Here is a 7,558-nt window from a genome sequence, read left to right as displayed (position 1 = left end):
TTTTTCAAGATAAATCAATAATATGGTATGTATCTTGTTATCATTGTTCCTCCGATATTGTTATGAATACATCATATAGATAAATATAGTGTGAGGAGCCTCTCGCAGTTGCTTTTCCCTGTTTTATCTATCACTTTTGTGAAGAACCTCTTCCATGTGCATTTTTCTATTATATATGACTTGTGGGATGATTTGATTTAAGCAAAAATAGATGTATTATAGCTAATTTTTTCTCTGCATGGTTTCCGATTTACCTTGTTTGCATATATTCGGTCTCAATTGATATTGCATTGGTAACATGGTATCGTGTTTAGGGGATCACCTCCACCATCGCATTCTTTTTTTTCAAAGGAAAGAAACAACAAATTTTTATTTGCAAAAACAAAAGTTGTTACATATTTCTATGTTTACCTTCACCATCGTATTTTTGTTGTTGAATTTGTGGAGGATGGTGAGTTATTGCAAGCTTATGCCTAGGCCTTTAGGATGGGCAATTGTGGGAAATCTGTTGTAGTTGGGTAATAAGATCTATAAATTTCTCTTTCATCTTGCTACAAAATGCGGCCTTTTAATGTTTGTTTCTTTTCGAATGAAAACTACAGTGGTTGTTTCTTTTCCTACTATGGAAAAAAGGTTCTCAAAACTTACGATCGGTTTTTTGCAGGATGAACTGTTATACAACTGTTATAGGTCCATTTTAATCATGGATCTAGCAAGAACCAAAGGGATCAAATCTCTTGATGTGCTAACCCCTTTTATAGTGAAAACCTTAAAAAAATTGCACCTCCAAAGATTGCATCCTTCTAGAGACTTGATAAATGATAGTTAAAATGATCTCTATATATATCAAAATGCATAAATAGATTCAATCCCCTAAAGATATCTTGATTACATGGAATAAAATAGCTTAAACATATAATTGCAACAATTATTTGTTCCATTTAAAATTCAAAATGTAAAATAATAATACCTTAAAATTCTATAACAATAAAAATTTAAATTTTTAATTACTTTATATAATATATATATATATATATATATTTTTATTATTATTACTATTATTTTACATCATATATTTATGTCGTAAGGCATTTCCCTCTGAAATCAACTCCCCTTTTGTGTCTACCTATCACCCTTAGATACCCTCAGATGATATGTTAGACGATTAAGAAACATTGAACCGTTGGATCACAAAAAAGTAGTTACGAATTCGTTGCAGGTAGGTAGGTATTCAATTTGCATAGGTAAAAGAAATATTGTTGCTTTCTCTGTAATGGCAGGCCTGGTCGTTTCACCGTCAGATTCCTGGAAGGATCAACTTCTTACCCCAATGTTCCTAAAACCCCAACTTCCAAACCATAGCCTTCCATTGGCATGGAGACAAGTCAGAATGATGGGAGGTGGTCCTCGCACGTTTCCTGGCGGAGTGACCAAATGGCAGTGGAAGAGAATGCAAGAGCAGAAATCAAAGCATCTCCTCAAAGCCATCCTCCTGAGAGAATTCCAGCTTTACGAAATGCGGAAGCGAGCAGAGCTTAGAGCAGCCACGCCAATCTTGAAAAGCCCTAGGAAAGGTCTGCCAAAGCCCCTACTTTGTTCGTTGTTAATGCTGACAAGCAGCTCCAAGCCTTGGCTGACAGGTTTCAGAAGCCCGAGGGAATCGATATCTGGACCGAGAAAGATGGACTGGAAAGGCTCATGTGGTATAGGTAGATATGTTGCATTGAAATCATTTGGTATGTTTTATGAGGGATAAATCTGGCAGGGAGAGTTCTTGGGAAAAAAATCTTAGTGGCAGAGCATCAATCTGCAAATAAAATATCAATGGAATTCTAGTACTTGTTATCCGTAAGATTAAAAATCTGAACTGATCTATCACATTTAGAGCATCAATCTGCAAGTACATAACAACGAGATTCTAGTACTTCTAAATTCCCAAGGTCGAATCCCAAACTAAGTTATCACCTTCGTTTTGAGATATACCTCATTATATGGCAATCAGAATCTATTATGTAAATATCTGAAGTGCAGCCCGTATGATTCTGGTACTCTTTGATGCTTAGTTTTGAAATCAACACTGATTTATCTCATCTGTTTTTAGACATACTTGAAGGCGTGTTTAGTAGGGTTTGTTAGGTTAAGATTTGAAGTGCATTCGAGGCTGCTAGATAGTCTAGTGGATTTATATTTTATTTGCCTGCCATTTCAGTTTGGACTGCTCAGCCAAGCCTTGTACGTTAAGTCTCGACAGCCTTCATGAGTCATTTGTTATTTTTATGATTACAGTTTCTTCTTGGTGTGACAGTTTGCTAGACTGTTTGTGTAGTTTGTGGCTTATGCAACATGTGATATATTTTATTTTTCTATAAATTGTTTATTTTAGGTTTCCCCATAAGTTTTATGGAAAATGTCTGAGCTTATGCAACAAGTAAAAAAGGATATTTGGTCTGGTTATTCATTCAAGTTGGGGTTTGACTTGCATCTGTGGCTTGTTTGACAGTTGCAATTTTTGTTATTGGTTATCTGTCCTATTTTAGGTCTGGTGGTCTAGAAATAAATTTAACCATACATCCATAACGAATCTACTGATTTCAGTGACTCTTGCACAATATGTTACTGTGCATTATCTTGTTTCATTGGTTTTCTAGTGTCCTATCTGTTGAAGCGAGATAGTTTTAGGAGATATATATCGTTATGATTTAGGGATACACTGGATAATGAGAAATGGTTTCTGTACGAGAGGGAACCTTTAGTCTGGTGGTGTTTTACTTTCAACTTATAACACCTGACATTTTTTTTTCATTTTGATCCTTCTTTCTAACAGGAGCGAACTCATTTTTATTCACCGAGTACCAGTACATGGGCATTTTCATGGTCTGCTTTGCTGCCCTTATATTTCTGTTCCTTGGTTCAGTGGAGAAATTCAGTACAAAAAGTCAGCCTTGCACGTACAACAAAGAAGCGATGTGCAAGCCAGCCCTAGCTAATGCCATTCATTGGTTTAATTGTTGGGGCAATGCTTCCTTATTGGTTCTCTACAATGACAATGAAAAGTGTTGGTAGTGCAGCACTGAAAATGGTTGAAGAGGTTAGGAGGCAATTCAACACCATCCCTGGTCTGATGGAAGGTCATGCGAAGCTAGATTATGGAACTTGTGTGAAGATATCAACTGATGCCTCGCTAAAAGAGATGATTCCTCCTGGTTGCCTTGTGATGCTTACACCTCTCATTGTTGGTACTTTATTTGGTGTGGAAACTCTATCAGGTGTCCTTGCTGGTGCTCTTGTATCTGGTGTGCAGGTAACTGTTGCTCTAGGTGTTAATACTTTTATTTCTGTCTGTATACACATCTCCCTAACCATGTGTAATCAACTGGATATCAGGTAACTGTTGCTCTATGTGTTAGACTTTTATTTCTGTTTGTATATAGATCTCCCTGATCATGTTTAATTAAATGGGTGTCAGGTTGCTATTTTTGCTTCCAACACTGGTGGTGCTTGGGACAATGCTAAGAAGTATATTGAGGTAATTTTATCTTAATTAGTGTTGACGTTGTCTGTTATCGAAATTTTCCATATAGCACATACTTTCCATATTTGGCATATCTGACACACACAAAAACTATTTGAAATTTCCCATTAATCAATGTTTGGATGTGATGTATGCAATTGTTTTTGAGTTGAAATGTGTTGGATGACATTTTAGCAGAAAAATTACTTTATTTGTAATCAGTTGGGTTTATATCATGTTTAAATTAAGGTAAAATACCAAGAAGTAGATGTTTTGCTATCTCTTATATACCAGATATACCTTAAATTGTTGTTGTAGACAGATGGCTATCTACGAGAATTTGTTATATAGTTTTGTGTGAAAACAACTGCTGTTGTGCATGATATTGTTTCTTGTTTTGTGTGACAACAACCACTGTTGTGCAGGATATTGTTTCTTGTTTAAATGAATATCATTTTTTTAATATCATTAGTAACCGGATATGTACACTAGCAGTGCATAAGGAACTGATAGTTATGGTTGTATCCTTACTGAATCAGGTTGCTATTTGATAGAAGCATGTATGATTACTTTAATGCCTATAAATTGCAATGGCAGATAGGCAGTTTGTACTTTTCCCCTTTATATCAGTGGCTTCTCTATCAGTGATTCTAGGCTAGATATAGTGGTAGTGCAGAAGGAATATGACAGATACTCTGTTCGGGCATTCTATATGAGGGGAACATCTACGGTCTTTTAGCTTGGAACTGTAGAAACTGAAAAAAAATTGTTTTATTTTTGTAGCTCCGAGTAGTGCCTAATGTGGAATAAAAGTGCACAATTTGTCTTTTATATATATAATAAACTCTGCCAATATTTGCAGCTCCTATTTTGTTACTACCAGTATTTCTTTTGGCTGTCCATCAAAACAATATTTAGTGACAATATGCTTTGTAAAAAATAGGGTTTGCTGGGGGCACTACTCTTATCACCCACTCATTTTCTAAGTGATTTGAGATATTGTTGAACCATAGAAAAGCCAAAATCTTCATTATACCTTGAAAATATCTCAGCCCCAATTGGGTACCAATCATGAAAAATTTCCTATACTATTTCCCCTTGAAAACAAAAATTTTAATGGTTGTTCGGTCAGATTTGGGATGGTTGTTTGGTCAAGAGGTCAACCCCTATTGGGTACCAATCATTAAAATATCCTATACTATTTTGCTTAAAAACAACAATTTTAATGCTTGTTTGGTCAGGTTGATGTGCAAATAAACCACCATCCTTGTTGGAATTATGGTAACTGACCATGCTGAACTCTGTGCCTATGCTTGCTTTGTTGCCATCTAAAAGAAGAATCAGGTGCTGCATAGTTCCCTACTCAACGGGCATCCTGAAAATGTTTACTGGTTTGAATGCAAAAAGTATGATGCCCTCAAATTCACAATAAGGAAAGAAGTGTTAGCGTTAGTTCTGTATCTTAGAGAACTAAATTTAAGGACTAGCGTTGTGACTTGTCATGTATATTATCTTCAGTGCCTCCTAATCTCAATTAGGATTGCAAGGCCATTTGGAAGTTCCAGAAAAATCTTTTTCATGTCTGGCATGTGTTGGGCTTCATTTTAATGTTGCTTTGATGTGAATTTATATTTTTTTTTTCAACAAGTTGACACTTAAAATGCAGAAATGCATGTTTTATGTGGAAAGAAATTTTCACACTATACAGCATGTTCTATACCTCTTATTATATTGTGCTGAGAGACAAACTCCATCCCTAGCTAAGCATTGAAGGGAAGTGAGATTGTGCATTTTGTAGAGTACTTTACCCTTGCTTCAGGTATTCTAATTTGACATTCTACCAGTGATAGAAATTCTATTTTCACATATTCTACCAGTGATATTTTACTGTCAATAATGTGCACTAAGACGAAAATGTGAAGCACCTTTAGTATAAGTACTATGAATTTTTTTTGTGATTATATTCAAGGTTATATTTGCATCCAAGTATGGTTGTTTTGTTAATGTTGACTTCCAGATTTTTGCTTCCATTCAAATGGAATTTATTCATATCAAGCATGGATTGAATCTTCAACCACTTATTCTAGAGTCACTAAATTGTTTCATCTGATGCAGGGGTTAGCCAACGACATCTCTTTTGCTCCCATTAGACTTATCAAAATGTTCAACTCCGGAGGAGCTATTAGCGCATATGAGTTCAATCCAAACACCTCAACAGTGTATTTGAAGGTTCGAGGTTGCGGGGATTTTGGAGCATATTGTTCTGTGAGGCCACAAGTCGTCTATATGGATTCTACCCAGATAGAATTCAGTTATGAAGAGGAATGTGGTCCGGCCACTTTCACATTAAGAGTGCTAGAAACAAAATTATATTTATGTGACATCAGAATTGACATATAAATGTTTTAACTAGTAAAAGAAGAATCAGGTGCTGCATAGTTCCCTACTCAACGGGCATCCTGAAAATGTTTACTGGTTTGAATGCAAGAAGTATGATGCCCTCAAATTCACAATAAGGAAAGAAGTGTTAGCATTAGTTCTGTATCTTAGAGAACTAAATTTAAGGACTAGCATTGTGACTTGTCATGTATATTATCTTCAGTGCCTCCTAATCTCAATTAGGATTGCAAGGCCATTTGGAAGTTCCAGAAAAATCTTTTTTCATGTCTGGCATGTGTTGGGCTTCATTTTAATGTTGCTTTGATGTGGTTCTCATATGGATCATTTTGTGATTGAGTTTCCTGTGTCATTTAAACAGGTGCATCATACATTCAGAGTTTTATGTTATAGGTGCATCTTACATTTAGACTTGTAATTGAGTTTATTGTGTGATTTATATAGGTGCATGTTACATTTAGATTCTCATATTATATTTTTTTACATGGTATCATCCTCACAGCAGGGTAATTGACATTTTTTTAAGTATTAAGAGTTTTACATTTGAATTTATATTTTTTTTTCAACAAGTTGACACTTAAAATGCAGAAATGCATGTTTCATGTGGAAAGAAATTTTCACACTCTACAACGTGTTCTATACCTCTTATTATATTGTGCTGAGAGACAAACTCCATCCATAGCTAAGCATCTAAGGGAAATTATACTCTCACTCTCTTTTATAAGTGACACATAGGGTTCATAAAAATATATATATTGCTTAGATATATGGATCTGCACTCTATCTAACTGATAAAAAATGAATTCAGAAAGACGCGAAAAATAAAACAGAACTACCTGATCTAACTTTAGCACTGTATCTTTAACCTGAAATATAATGATAAACTTATCCTATTCTAAGGAAGTTGTGCATGCCTTTGGTTTGAGTAGATTGTTTGATTGTATTACATTTAACATTTGGATTTATTTTTTCATTCAAATTTGGCTATAGTTAGATCACCTAACATATCACATTTTTTTCATTTATGTTCTTCTTCCATATGCGCTACCGACTTACGGTGTTTCCTTTGCAGCATCTGGTGCAAATGCTAGTTAATACCCAAATAATCGTAAATGTAATAATCATAAACGTATGGGCGATCAGAGATTCGGAAGGGACCCTGATATCTGGAATTAGTCGTTGAAATTTGTGCCAGCACGATCTATGGAGATTAAGATGAGTATGGTGGATTACAAGGGACAACATTTCGAGCTGTTAACGTTGGGAGCAGGTAGAAGAATGTGTGTGGTTCTTCCGTTGGCGAGTCGATAATTCATCTGGTATCGACTTCTCTCCTCCATTCACTTGACTGGGTCCTCCAGAGGGCATGACTGCAGAGCATGTGGACATGGCCGAGAAGTTCGCGGTGGTCATCCAAAAGGCAGTGCCCTTGGAAGCAATCCCTACGCCACGACTGCCACTGGATATCTACTGACGTGTTGGATGGAAGAATTGTTATATATTTTTTAGTCAAATATTTTCTGGTATTTAGTTACTGGATTTAGTATTGGATGGAAGAATGGTCGGTATACTTTTAGTCAAATTTATTTGGAATTTAGTAAAAATATATTGGTGTTAGAATTAAAAGTTTATGTTAAAAAAATAGATAAA

At 35.4% G+C, this 7,558-nt stretch overlaps 1 pseudogene; it reads left to right on the top strand.

The window, feature by feature from the left end:
• Positions 1–2,963: 2,963 nt before the first annotated feature.
• On the top strand, positions 2,964–5,911 carry LOC149231761 (pyrophosphate-energized vacuolar membrane proton pump pseudogene; annotated as a pseudogene).
• The last annotated feature ends 1,647 nt before the right edge of the window (positions 5,912–7,558 follow it).

Source organism: Pinus tabuliformis, chromosome J, assembly GCF_031772625.1.
Source record: "Pinus tabuliformis cultivar Carrire ecotype Pingquan chromosome J, CPIR1, whole genome shotgun sequence".
Lineage (NCBI taxonomy): Eukaryota > Viridiplantae > Streptophyta > Pinopsida > Pinales > Pinaceae > Pinus > Pinus tabuliformis.
Note: the sequence above shows the minus strand (reverse complement) of the source record. Positions and strands in the feature narration are given on the sequence as shown.